The sequence below is a fragment of the Balaenoptera borealis genome, assembly GCF_965194805.1.
Source record: "Balaenoptera borealis genome assembly, chromosome: 2".
NCBI classification, from domain to species: domain Eukaryota; kingdom Metazoa; phylum Chordata; class Mammalia; order Artiodactyla; family Balaenopteridae; genus Balaenoptera; species Balaenoptera borealis.
In genome coordinates this window covers 84780223-84794310 of record NC_138867.1, presented here as the reverse complement: position 1 = coordinate 84794310, position 14088 = coordinate 84780223, and the positions used below count along the sequence as shown (strand labels likewise).

The following is a 14088-nucleotide window of genomic DNA, read 5'->3' as shown; positions in this document are numbered from 1 at the left end:
TATCTGCTAACAGTCATGTAAAACCTGGTATGAATTTAAGTCATGGTGTTATCTCTCTTCAGGGGATTTATAATTTTGGATTTATCTATAATTCTGGAATAAATGCCTTTGTCTCCTGCAAAAGAAGCTTTAGGCATGAGCATAGTAAAGAGAAGTGTTTTTGGAGTTGGGGACTTTCTGTTACTGTTGAAATCACACAAAGAGCTAGCAGTCAACTTTTTTTTTTTTTTTTTAATAGTAATCTTTTTTATTTATTTATTTTTATTTTTATATATTTATTTTTGGCTGTGTTGGGCCTTCGTTTTTCTGTACGAGGGCTTTCCCAAGTTGCGGCAAGCGGGGGCCACTCCTCATCGCGGTGCGCGGGCCTCTCACCATCGCGGCCTCTCCCGCTGCGGAGCACAGGCTCCAGACGCGCAGGCTCAGCAGTTGTGGCTCACGGGCCTAGTTGCTCCGCGGCATGTGGGATCCTCCCAGACCAGGGCTCGAACCCGTGTCCCCTACACCGGCAGGCAGACTCTCAACCACTGCACCACCAGGGAAGCCCTAGCAGTCAACTTTATTGAGAAGATTGGTATCTAAATTGTAAAAGTATCTCAAAGTTAGGGATTTATGTAAAATACAAGGTCAGAATTACAGTGAAGGAACATATTACTTAAGTATTTTGAAGATGAGAAAATGAAACTAGCATTTATTGAGTATCATATGCCAGGAAATGTGCCAGGCATCCTCACATTTCTTTAGCTCATTTAAAGCACTTCTGCAAATTCTTCACCCCATTTTACCATCAAGGAAACAAAGTTCTGGAGGTTAAGTTTCACAAATACCCTGCAGCTAGCAAATAATGGAACCATGTCTCTCTGGCTTCAAAGTCCATTATCTTGGTGTAGGAAAGAGAAAAGTTGTCAAAATACGTGACACTTAAATACGTGTTTTATTTTGCTCTATTAAAAATTTGCTTTGAACATTTTGAATTAAACTCCTTTAATCACAGGAAAACATGTACTTTGTACCATACCACCTTGCTGGCTTTTAGTATGCAGAGCCAAGATGAATTGCCTTCAAAAATTTTTTCAATTTATTTCTGCTATCAGAAGCTGTCAATAATAGAGGATGGTGAGGCTGTAATGCAGAAATTACAAGGTTATCCAAGACCTGCCTCATATGTAGTTGGCATATGTTGCTCTCCAACTAACCTATGGATATGAATATTTCTGTACTAATTGAAATTAAGCTAGCCAAAGTCAACCTACACAATCATATAGGTGGAATAATCATGTAATTTGAACCAAAAATTGGGACAAATCAACAGATTGAATATTTGAAATTATGACTATTACATTATATCTAGAATATATGGTTAGTTTATTAAGGGTTAGGGGACTAATTTTGTATTTTTTCTCAATTAAATTTAACTGTAGATTCACTTGAGAATGTGTTTTAATGCTTTAATGAATAAATCTACCCACTTTTACATTTTTTTGAGAAATAAAGAAAAAAATTAGGTGGTAAATAGAAACTATTACTAAAGTCATGTATATGAACCAAGGCCAGTTTGAAGCTGCATTTTTGTGCAAGGAAGCCCATTTTGTTTATTGCTTTCCAAAAAATTTAAAATATTAAGTGTGATTATTTTTCCAAACTTTTTAAGGTTACATTAAATCAATGTAAATAATAACAATAAAGCTTGCTAACTTAAAAATGTGGGTTTTTTAGGTGTATGCTTTAGATTGAATTATTAATTAACTTTTTAATTGGAAATATTAATCTACAAAAGCAATAAAAAGTGTATTTTAACTCTTATTCTATCTAATATGAAGATAATATAGGCTCTTTGCTTTTCCTATTTTCCCTCTGGCTACCTGTCCTTTTTTTTTTTTTTTTTAGGTTTCACATATTCATTACTGAGCTACACAGTGAGCAGTGGTGAGGAAAGATCAAGAAGAGAGAAGAGAGCCATTCCATTTCTCCCATCAAACACAGGCAGCTGTTCCAGACCGTAGTGATGTTCTGTTATGGTAAGACACAATTGACCTTAATAGCATAAGTGTGTGCCACTTCATATGTGAGGCTCCTTATAGACCCAGCTTGTTTCTTCTAGAGTGTCTTCTCTTGGAGTTGTACCTGATTGTATTACCAGTTTTCATTTGAATCCATGGGGGAATGGGACGATTTTGCTATTGTTTCTTGGCCGGGAATCGCTTGATCCTGAAAGTGTTGTGAGAAGACATGGCGAGGAAGAAATTTAAATGCACATAGGATGGCAGACAAGAGAAAAGATCCCCTCTGGTTACCTGTCCTTGAGTAATCCTCTCTGCTTGTAATTATCATGACCAGAGATTGGATAGGAAAATAAAAGACTATAGGAATTACTCAGGGCTTAATCTGTCCTTGCATATGATGGTGGTGGGGAAATAAGTTGAAAAAGGTACATAATATGGTACTTGGGTTTTCTAAGGGCTCATTTATATACTATTTATATTCCCAATTTGGCATAAAAAAAATTGAGGCTCTGACGATGTAATTTATAAAATTGATACATGGTACTATAAAAGATGGTTTCATAAAAATGTGTTTTAAAATGTAATGACAAAACATTCTGGCTATCTTTAAAAAATAGACTTTGAGTGATTTGGAAGTGCCCAGGTCACTTTAAAGAGAATCTTTATTAGTCTTTAGAAAGTGATGTTTATAACAGCTTGAAACTCAAAGGAAAAGGAACTCGGGGAGAAGCACGTTCAATAATTTCCAAGGTAACATGGATGCATACTGTGTATGCTCCTTTCATCTCATTTCTTACTGCCACAGCCTTTCAAGGAAGAAAATAATATATTCTTCATGGAAAAAAAGTGTAAAGAAGACAGTATAAGAAAGGCGTACTTTGGGAACTAATTGAAGTGTTCATGAGGCAAGTTAATGCTTTTTTGCCAATAACTTGTGTACAGATAGGTTAAAAGGATTTTCAACCCCTCTCTGAATCTGCCCCCTCCACACCCAAACTGGGATACATTTACTGAGAAAACAAGGATCTGGCATTTTAAAAACATTAAAAATATTTTATGTGAGTTATTTTTTACTTAGCACAGTAGAAGAAAATCAAGATTAATTCATCAGTGTATAGTCACCTTAAAAGTGTGGAGGGCACTTCGATGGCCTCAATGGCCAGTAGAAGGTAATAAGTCAAAATGGGGAGGGAGCAGGCTGTGTACAAAGTTGACTCTAAACTCTCTTTTGCTGTGGTGCAGTTTTTGTGGACTGGATGGCTGAGAGATCCAACAGAGAGAAAGAAATCATCACCAGGATCAACAGAGATAGGAGCAGAGGAAACTTGGAAAGCTGTTTTGACAAAATCAATGATAAGAAGCCAGATCCCTGGGGTGGGTATCTGATCATGAAGCAGAGAACAGCATGTCATTAAGAATTTGATCAAGATTGAATAACTTCTGGCGATTTACTTACAAAATGACTCTTGCAGCCCTGGAGCATGGTACTCTTGCAGCCCTGGAGCATGGTACTCTTGCATGAACCACTGAAAAGTCTCATTACAAAATACAAAATAAATTTTTTTAAAAAGAAGAAAATATTAAAATGATCTTTGCCAAGTATATAGGTGAAAATAATGTATAACTTTTTTGTTTGCTTACTAGTAAAATTGAATTATTTTCCATACTTTTAAAATTTTTACTAATTTTTCCCTGTCAACTGAATTTGGTGCCTTAATTTTAGTAAATATAATTTACCTCCTGTTTACTGATCATATATTACAGTAAAGCAGGTTGCCAGTGTTTTGGAGAGGGGGCTGTGGAGAAATAAAAGAAATGACAAATCCCTTCTCTTAAAGCCATATACTGTGTGGGGGAGAACAGCTTGTGCAGAATAATGTGACAGAAGTAAGGAAAGGAATGTGGATTGGGAAAACGGGACAGCTACATGTAAAAAAATGAAATTAGAACACTAACACCATACACAGAAATAAACTCAAAATGGATCAGAGATCTAGTGTAAGGCCAGATACTATAAAACTCTTAGAGGAAAACATAGGCAGAATACTCTTTGACATTAATCGTAGCAATATCTTTTTTGATCCACCTCCTGGAGTAATGAAAATAAAAACAAAAATAAACAAGTGGGACCTAATTAAACTCAAAAGCTTCTGCACAGCAAAGGAAACCATAAACAAAACGAAAAGACAAACCACAGAATAGGAGAAAATATTTGCAAACAAAGCAACCAACAAGGGATTAATCTCCAAAATATACAAACAGTTCATGCAACTCTATGTCAAAAAAACAAACAATCCAATCAAAAAATGGGCAGAAGACCTAAATAGACATTTCTCCAAAGAAGATATACAGATGGCCAAAAAGCACATGAAAAGATGCTCAACATCACTAATTATCAGAGAAATACAAATCAAAACTACAATGAGGTTTCACTTCACACTGGTCAGAATGGCCGTCATCAAAAAGTCTACAAACAATAAATGCTGTAGAGGGTGTGGAGAAAAGGGAACCCTCCTACACTGTTGGTGGGAATGTAAATTGGTACAACTACTATGGAAAACAGTATAGAGGTTCCTTAAAAAACTAAAAATAGAACTACCATATGACCCAGCAATCCCCCTCCTGGGCATATATCCAGAGAAAACCATAATCCAAAAGGATACTTGCACCCCAGTGTTCATTGCAGCACTATTTACAATAGCCAGGACATGGAAGCAACCTAAATGTCCATCGACAGATGAATGGATAAAGAAGATGTGGTACGTATATACAATGGTATACTACTCAGCCATAAAAAAGAATGAAATAATGCCATTTGCAGCCACACAGATAGACTTAGAGATTATCATACTAAGTGAAGTAAGTCAGACAAAGACAAATATCATATGTTATCACTTATATGTGGAATCTAAAAAAAAGTACAAATGAACTTATTTACAAAACAAAAATATAGTCACAGAGTAGAAAACAAATTTATGGTTACTGGGGAGGTGGGAGGAGGGAGGAATAAATCAGGAGCTTGGGATGAACTTACACACACTACTATACATAAAATAGATAACTAGTAAGGACCTACCGTATAGCACAGGGGACTCTACTCAATACTCTGTAACGACCTATATGGGAAAAGAATCTAAAAAAGAGTGGGTATATGTATACGTATAACTGGTTCACTTTGCTGTAGAGCAGAAACTAACACAACATTGCATTGTAAATCAACTATACTCCAATAAAAATTTTAATAAAGAGAAAGGAATGGGGAAAGGAGGGGGAGTGTTAAATGCAGACATGCTTCGGAGCAGCTAGCTTCAAGGTTCTAAACAGAACCACTGGTGAGTGGAACTCACACACCTCCTTTGAGTTCTATTCCAGTGGTCAATGTTGGAGAAATATCTTTGGGTCTGGAGGCAGAAGAGCAGGACAGAGGGACAATCCAAGAAGCCCTCTGAGACTCAGTGAATGCTTTATAACATGTTTACTTGCTGGCTCATGAGTTGAAAATGGCAAGAAAATGTCAGGTTTGACTTCCAGTGAGATAAAACAGTGTTCTGCCAACGAGGTCCTGTAAAGGGCTTACTTTGGGCTCCTATCTTCGTTCGGGATATGTGCTCAAAGTGTATATTCCTGGGGCCACTGGCTGAAGGTCTTTCCATTTTAGGGAAAGCAAAATGTAGAGAAGACATTTTATCCTATGTTGTACCCTGCCTCTGGGCATTGATAGTGTGCCCAGCCTTCAGCAGGGAGAGTCAGATTTGGTTATTTTTCCGCAGTCTTTGATTAATGAGCAGGACAATTCATCCCAGTCACAACCATGTTAGTGACTTTCTCAATGGTTCTCAACTGGAGAAGAAAGTCAGCAGATGGCTGGGAAATACCCACCTGCTGTTTACAGTCAGTCTGAGGCTTGTTAAGCTGGTTCTTCCAGGAATCTCATGTGGACAAGAGTAGACACCATGCTACTTTATTCACATTTTCAAAATCCCTTTTTTGCCCTTGGTTCAACTATCAAATGGTTGAATGGTTTAAGTGAAATATTTTGCAGGTCTCTCTGAGATTGGTTGGATACTTATGTGAAGACAGAAAATTATATGACAGGTTTAGTAGTGACAGCATGGACATGAGACTCGGTACATCTGCTAAAACATGGAAGTTGATCCATCTATCAGTCATTCTCTGAATTAAGAATTGGATAGTGGAGAAAGCACTTAGATTCTTTTCCTGGATGTATCATTTATTTATCACCAGCGTGATTCTGGGTTTTGCAGTGAACTACTCCGAATTGTAGTTTCCTTTACTTTGCAAAATGGGGATTGTAAGCAGCAAGCCAGCATACTTCACTGGGTATTATAAGGATCTAAAAAGACTGCATACATGAAAGAATTTACAAAGTATATACATGATACAGATGTGAAGACTTACTGCCAATAAGGGGTATGTGCAGATCACCTATGATGTTCCTGACTCAGCTCTAGGTTTTTGGAAGATACTGAATAGCTAAAAGGTGAGGCTCCTGCCCTCAACATCTATATGGTCCAGGTAACTGAGAGCAGCACAAGGCAGTACCTAAATCAAGACCTAAAGCGGCTGATGGAAAAGAAGTGCCATCAGAGTTTAGAGAAGAATGAGATGAGCAAGGGTTAATGTACAGATAGACAACATTATGGAAGAGGTAGGCATTGAGTTGCACTTTAGAACAGGGAAATGGGTGAACTGAGAGGACTGAAATTAAAAGAAGCTGAAAAGGACTTAAACTTCGAAGTTCAACCTTTTCCAAAAATGTCCTTTGCCTACTATGTTCACTGTCAAACTCCTTATTTACAAGTTCACCCCTTTCTAAACCCTAGGAATTCTTTTCTGACCCTCCCAAATGGAGCTGGTCATTCTCTCCTCTAGTGGTTCCTATCCTCAAAAGATACACATTTACATTATTGAAAGTATCTCATTGTGTCAAAACAGTAGTATAAATACCATTTTAAAAATGAGGCAGACCTGGGTTCTACACCCAGTTTTACCGCTAACTGACTCTGACTCAGGGCAAATCATTTACCCTTCACCAGTTGAGTAAGTCTTTCATCTGTAAGCTAGAAATGATAATAACAACATTATTATTCTGAGCATTAAATGAGGAAAAGTGTCTCAATGAATCCTGTGTGTAGTGAACACTTCAGAAATGATGTCTGTTGTTAATTTTATGGATCTGTTGCTCTCATTGGTTAATGTGGAACTCTCATTATGCTTTTCTTTAGATACTAGCGTCTAGCCTGGGGCCAGGCACAGAGTAGTTACCTGGTAAATATTTGAACCAAAATGAGCATTCAAGATGGAGAAGGCATTTTAGGAAGTGGCAACAGCAAAGATACAGAAATAGAAATAGAGATAATCTGTGTGAAGAGTAGTGAGCATGGAAGTGGGAGGGGAGAGAAAATGAAATAATTTCTCTGATCTGATGAGAGGAAAGATTTATATTGGAGAATAAATTACGCTAGATGGATTCGTGGGGCACAGATAGAGGAGGACCAGGATTTTGGGTTTGATGCAGTGGGTAATAGGGAATCATAGTTTTTTGAGGAGGAGTGACATGATGAAAAATGTTGAGTAAATAGATTAAGACTTCCCTGGTTCAATAAGCAAATTATTTTTAGACTAAAAGCTATATCACTATGACCATTTATGACTATAATTTGTTGCCTTCTCACTCGATTGTAAGAGAAACAAGTCAATATTTTTCTCTTCTTTCCAAGTTTTTAAAGGAAAAAGAAACATTATTTTTCATACTTGATATGGCTTTCTGGTGAGTCTCCTTCAGATCAGTGAAAGTACTCCTCTCTGAAGACATTGAAGGGTGTCTTAACAATAATGATTAATGACTTAAAAATACCCATAAATCTTTGAGGAATGAACAAACCACTATTAGAACCATATGTTGCTCTCACTTTTTGCATGGAACTTCTATGAAAGTCGCTAGGAGTTCAGTGGAATGATGAGGGGAAGCATATGGCCCTAGATCTGAACTAAATTAGTAACAGTATGAAAACACAGTTAAATAGTGATAATCCCCCTTGTTATCCAGCTTTTTTCCTTTTTCAGACAACCTTGTGGTGTATAGTTAACCACAAAAAAGATACTTGTTAAATGGGGAGAGCCAACCTGCAAGGAGAAACCATGTGGCATATCTTTTGAAACAAGCTGAAGAGGCAGTGATTTGGGGCTTTGTTGCTCAGGACTGCCATGGAGTCATTTAGAGATCAAAAAAGAGCGTAACCCGACGACTATGCATTAGGCACTCCATCTGGCTCTGTCCCACACTGTTGCCATAGTCACCTATCTCCTAGCAACAATGAACAGCATTTTCATGTCTCTAAAGTGACAAAGCATGCAAGTGAAAAATATAGATGTAATCACAATAGGATAATAATCTGAGAGGTTATCTTATGGTCAAAGTTCACTGTGAAGATCTATATGAATCTGTGGTTTCATGATCCTCTCTCCTGTGATGGGTTTTGATAAGAAAATGCCTTGGCTCAAATTGAGGCAGCCCAACAGCTTGCTATTGAATATAAGGACTACAGATACCATTACAAAGAACATGGTAAAGGGGAAGTTTATTTTAAAAGTGGAAAAACACAATTATCAGTTTGAATAACCTGACGATCATTATCTAGAACTCTGGGTAGAAGGGACTGGGGATGGAAAAACCCTGGCCTTCGGTCTGGGAAGAAGGAATATTCCATCCTAACAAATTCAGGCTCAAACAGTCCATTAGCAGCCTTTGCAATGAGCAATGAGTCTCAACTGAGGTCACTAATCAGAAGCAGTAAAGAAGCTGAAATAAAGATAAAAGGAAAAGGCTATATGCGTCATGCTTGTCTTTGAGGCAAAGTGAAAAACAAACTGTGACACTACTTAGAGGATCTTTAGCTGTTTATTTCTAAATGTTTGTACCATACTTCAAATAATCTTTATTTAAATATTCTGCCAAAAGAAATCCATTGAGATACCAGCCTTGTTTTTTTTTAATGTCACAGCCTTGAATCCTAATAAACCTTGCTATTATACTGACCCGTGTGCATAAAATGAGAACTCAGAAGAGTTCAGACATCCACACAGAGGTTAGTAACAAAGAAATCAATGCCAATTTTCATCTTTAAATGCCATTTTGTGTATTATTTACTAGTTTCATCACCTATGTCCCATGACCCACTTCTCCTTTAGAAAGAAGAATACATATGTCTTTCCTGATTTTGTATCAGAACGTATGCATTTGGTAAATGTCAATGAAAGATGCACACTGTGGGAAGTAGATTCAGGAATGTCTCTGAGAGATGTCACTTGAGGGGAAGTAGAGCATCAAAACAGTGTTGACTCCAGGATGAAATAAATAATCCCCACACCTAGGCAGGCCATTATAATGTGTTTACACATTACATGCAGAGCTGAGTTTAGCTGTGCTAACTGCTTTGTCAGAAAATCCTCCTGAAATTAAATAATCATAGAAGATAGGTGAGTGCTGATTTTGTGAAATAAACAGTGATTGAGGAAAGAAGAAAAACCAGCAGGACTCAGCATGAAGCAAATTAATTCATGCTGCAGATTTACTCTCCAGAAGAAATTAAATTGCCCACTTCCTAATCAGTACAGTTCTTGGCATGCCGTTTCTTTCTCTTTCTTCCTAAATTTGTTTCACGTTAGAGCTCCTTCATTTTTCTTTCCACTATTTTTATTTTATTCTATTTATTTATTTTTTTGGAGCTAGGAGATAATTGATTAAATGCATACATGGAAATTTTTTGTATGGGCTTTCATTTTACTTTATTTTTTTTTAACATCTTTATTGAGTATAATTGTTTTAAAATGATATGTTAGTTTCTGCTTTATAACAAAGTGAATCAGCTATACATATACATATATCCCCATATCTCCTCCCTCTTGCGTCTCCCTCCCACCCTCCCTATCCCACCCCTCAAGGTGGTCACAAAGCACCGAGCTGATCTCCCTGTGCTATGTGGCTGCTTCCCACTAGCTAGCTATTTTACATTTGTAGTGTATATATGTCCATGCCACGCTCTCACTTCGTCCCAGCTTACCCCTCCCGCTCCCCGTGTCCCCAAGTCCATTCTCTGTGTCTGCATCTTTATTCCTGTCCTGCCCCTAGGTTCTTCAGCACCATTTTTTTTTTTTTTTTAGATTCCATATATGTGTGTTAACATACAGTATTTGTTCTTCTCTTTCTGACTTACTTCACTCTGTATGACAGACTCTAGGTCCATCCACCTCACTACAAATAACTCAGTTTCGTTTCTTTTTATGGCTGAGTAATATTCCATTGTATATGTGTGCCATATCTTCTTTATCCATTCATCTGTTGATGGACACTTAGGTTCCTTCCATGTCCTGGCTGTTGTAAATAGTGCTGCAATGAACATTGAGGCACATGACTCTTTTTGAATTATGGTTTTCTCAGGGTATATGCCCAGTAGTGGGATTGCTGGGTTGTATGGTAGTTCTATTTTTAGTTTTTTAAGGAACCTCCATATTGTTCTCCATAGTGGCTGTATCAATTTACATTCCCAACAACAGTGCAAGAGGGTTCCCTTTTCTCTGTACCCTCTCCAGCATTTATTGTTTGTAGATTTTTTGATGATGGCCATTCTGACTGGTGTGAGGTGATACCTCATTGTACTTTTGATTTTCATTTCTCTAATGGTTAGTGATGTTGAGCATCCTTTCATGTGTTTGTTGGCAATCTGTATCTTCTTTGGAGAAATGTCTATTTAGGTCTTCTGCCCATTTTTTGGATTGGGTTGTTTGTTTTTTGATATTGAGCTGCATGAGCTGCTTGTAAATTTTGGAGATTAATCGTTTGTCAGTTGCTTGATTTGCAAATATTTTCTCCCATTCTGAGGGTTGTCTATTCGTCTTGTTTATGGTTTCCTTTGCTGTGCAAAAGCTTTTAAGTTTCATTAGGTCCCATTTGTTTATTTTTGTTTTTATTTCCATTTCTGTAGGAGGTGGGTCAAAAAGGATCTTGCTGTGATTTATGTCATAGAGTGTTCTGCCTATGTTTTCCTCTATGAGTTTGATAGTGTCTGGCCTTACATTTAGGTCTTTAATCCATTTGAGTTTATTTTTGTGTATGGTGTTAGGGAGTGTTCTAATTTCATTCTTTTACATGTAACTGTCCAGTTTTCCCAGCACCACTTATCGAAGAGGCTGTCTTTTCTCCATTGTATATTGTTGCCTCCTTTATCAAAAATAAGGTGCGTGGGTTTACCTCTGGGCTTTTTATCCTGTTCCATTGATCTGTATTTCTCTTTTTGTGCCAGTACCACACTGTCTTGATGACTGTAGCTTTGTAGTATACTCTGAAGTCAGGGAGCCTGATTCCTCCAGCTCTGTTTTTCTTTCTCAAGATTGCTTCGGCTATTCGGAATCTTTTGTGTTTCCATACAAATTGTGAAATTTTTTGTTCTAGTTCTGTGAAAAATGCCATTGGTAGTTTGATAGGGATTGCATTGACTCTGTAGATTGCTTTGTGTAGTATAGTCATTTTCACAATGTGGATTCTTCTAGTCCAAGAACATGGTATATCTCTCCATCTGTTGGTATCATCTTTAATTTCTTTCATCAGTGTCTTATAGTTCTCTGCATACAAGTCTTTTGTCTCCTTAGGTAGGTTTATTCCTAGATATTTTATTCTTTTTGTTGCAGTGGTAAATGGGAGTGTTTCCTTAATTTCTCTTTCAGATTTTTCATCATTAGTGTATAGGAATGGAAGAAATTTCTGTGCATTAATTTTGTGTCCTGCTACTTTACCAAATTCATTGATTAGCTCTTGTAGCTTTCTGATAGCATCTTTAGGATTCTCTATGTATAGTATCATGTCATCTGCAAACAGTGGCAGTTTTACTTCTTCTTTTCTGATTTGGATTCCTTTTATTTCTTTTTATTCTCTGACTGCTGTGGCTATAACTTCCAAAACTATGTTGAGTAATAGTGGTGAGAGTGGGCAACCTTGTCTTGTTCCTGATCTTAGTGGAAGTGGTTTCAGATTTTCACCACTGAGAACGATGTTGGCTGTGGGTTTGTCATATATGGCCTTCATTATGTTGAGGTAAATTCCCTCTATGTCTACTTTCTGGAGGGTTTTTATCATAAATGGGTGTTGAATTTTGTCAAACCCATTTTCTGCATCTATTGAGATGATCATATGGTTTTTAATCCTTCAATTTGTTAATATGGTGTATCACATTGATTGATTTGCGTATATTGAAGAACCCTTGCATCCCTGGGATAAATCCCACTTGATCGTGGTGTATGATCCTTTTAATGTGCTGTTGGATTCTGTTTGCCAGTATTTTTGTTGAGGATTTTTGCATCTATGTTCATCAGTGATACTGGCCTGTGGTTTTCTTTTTTTGTGACATCTTTGTCTGGTTTTGGTATCAGGGTGATGGTGGCCTCATAGAAAGAGTTTGGGAGGGTTCCTCCCTCTGCTATATTTTGGAAGAGTTTGAGAAGGTAGGTGTTAGATCTTCTCTAAATGTTTGATAGAATTCGCCTGTGAAGACATCTGGTGCTGGGCTTTTTTTGTTGGAAGATTTTTAATCACAGTTTCAATTTCAGTGCTTGTGATTGGTCTGTTATATTTTCTATTTCTTCCTGATTCAGTCTCGGAAGGTTGTGCTTTTCTAGGAATTCGTCCATTTCTTCCAGGTTTTCCATTTTATTGGCATACAGTTGCTTGTAGTAATCTCTCATGATCCTCTGTATTTCTGCAGTGTCAGTTGTTACTTCTCCTTTTTCATTTCTAATTCTATTGATTTGTGTCTTTTCCCTTTTTTTCTTGGTGAGTCTGGCTAATGGCTTATCAATTTTGTTTACCTTCTCAAAGAACGAGCTTTTAGTTTTATTGATCTTTGCTGTCATTTCCTTCATTTCTTTTTTATTTATTTCTGCTCTGATCTTTATGATTTCTTTCCTTTTGCTAACTTTGGGTTTTTTTTGTTCTTCTTTATCTAATTGCTTTAGGTGTAAGTTTAGGTTGTTTATTTGAGATGTTTCTTGTTTCTTGAGGTAAGATTGTATTGCTATAAACTTCCCTCTTAGAACTGCTTTTGCTGTATCCCATAGGTTGTGGGTCATCGTGTTTTCATTGTCATTTGTTTCTAGGTATTTTTTGATTTCCTCTTTGATTTCTTCAGTGATCTCTTGGTTATTAAGTAGTATATTGTTTAGCCTCCATGTGTCTGTACTTTTTACAGATTTTTTCCTGTAATTGATGTCTAGTCTCATAGCATTGTGGTCAGAAAAGATACTTGATACGATTTCAATTTTCTTAAATTTACCAAGGCTTGATCTGTGACCCAAAATATGATCTGTCCTGGAGAATGAATGTTCCATGAGCACTTGAGAAGAAAGTCTATACTGTTGTTTTTGGATGGAATGTCCTATAAATATCAATTAAGTGCATCTTGTTTAATGTATCATTTAAAGCTTGTGTTTCCATATTTATTTTCATTTTTGATGATCTGTCCATTGTTGAAAGTGGGGTGTTAAAGTCCCCTACTATGATTGTGTTACTGTCTATTTCCCCTTTTATGGCTGTTAGCATTTGTCTTATATATTAAGGTGCTCCTATGTTGGGTGCATAAATATTTACAGTTGTTATATCTTTTTCTTGGACTGATCCCTTGATCCTTAGGTAGTGCCCTTATTTTTCTCTTGTAATATCTTTATTTTAAAGTCTATTTTGTCTGATATGAGAATTGCTACTCCAGCTTTCTTTTGATTTCCATTTGCATGGAATATCTTTTTCCATCCCCTCACTTTCAGTCTGTATGTGGCCCTAGATTTGAAGTGGGTCTCTTGTAGACAGCATATATACAGGTCTTGTTTTTGTATCCATTCAGCCAGTCTATGTCTTTTGGTTGGAGCATTTAATCCATTTACATTTAAGGTAATTATCGATATGTATGTTCCTATTACCATTTTCTTAATTGTTTTGGGTTTGTTATTGTAAGTCTTTTCCTTCTCTTGTGTTTCCTGCCTAGAAAAGTTCCTTTAGCATTTGTTGTAAAGCTGGTTT

The 14088-nt window shown here is 36.8% G+C and overlaps 1 pseudogene across 1 annotated transcript; it reads right to left on the bottom strand.

Moving 5' to 3' along the window:
- Window positions 1-229: 229 nt before the first annotated feature.
- On the bottom strand, window positions 230-3129 carry LOC309622516 (large ribosomal subunit protein eL39 pseudogene; annotated as a pseudogene). Its single transcript has one exon. The product of its transcript is annotated as a large ribosomal subunit protein eL39 pseudogene (transcript).
- Between the last annotated feature and the right edge of the window lie 10959 nt (window positions 3130-14088).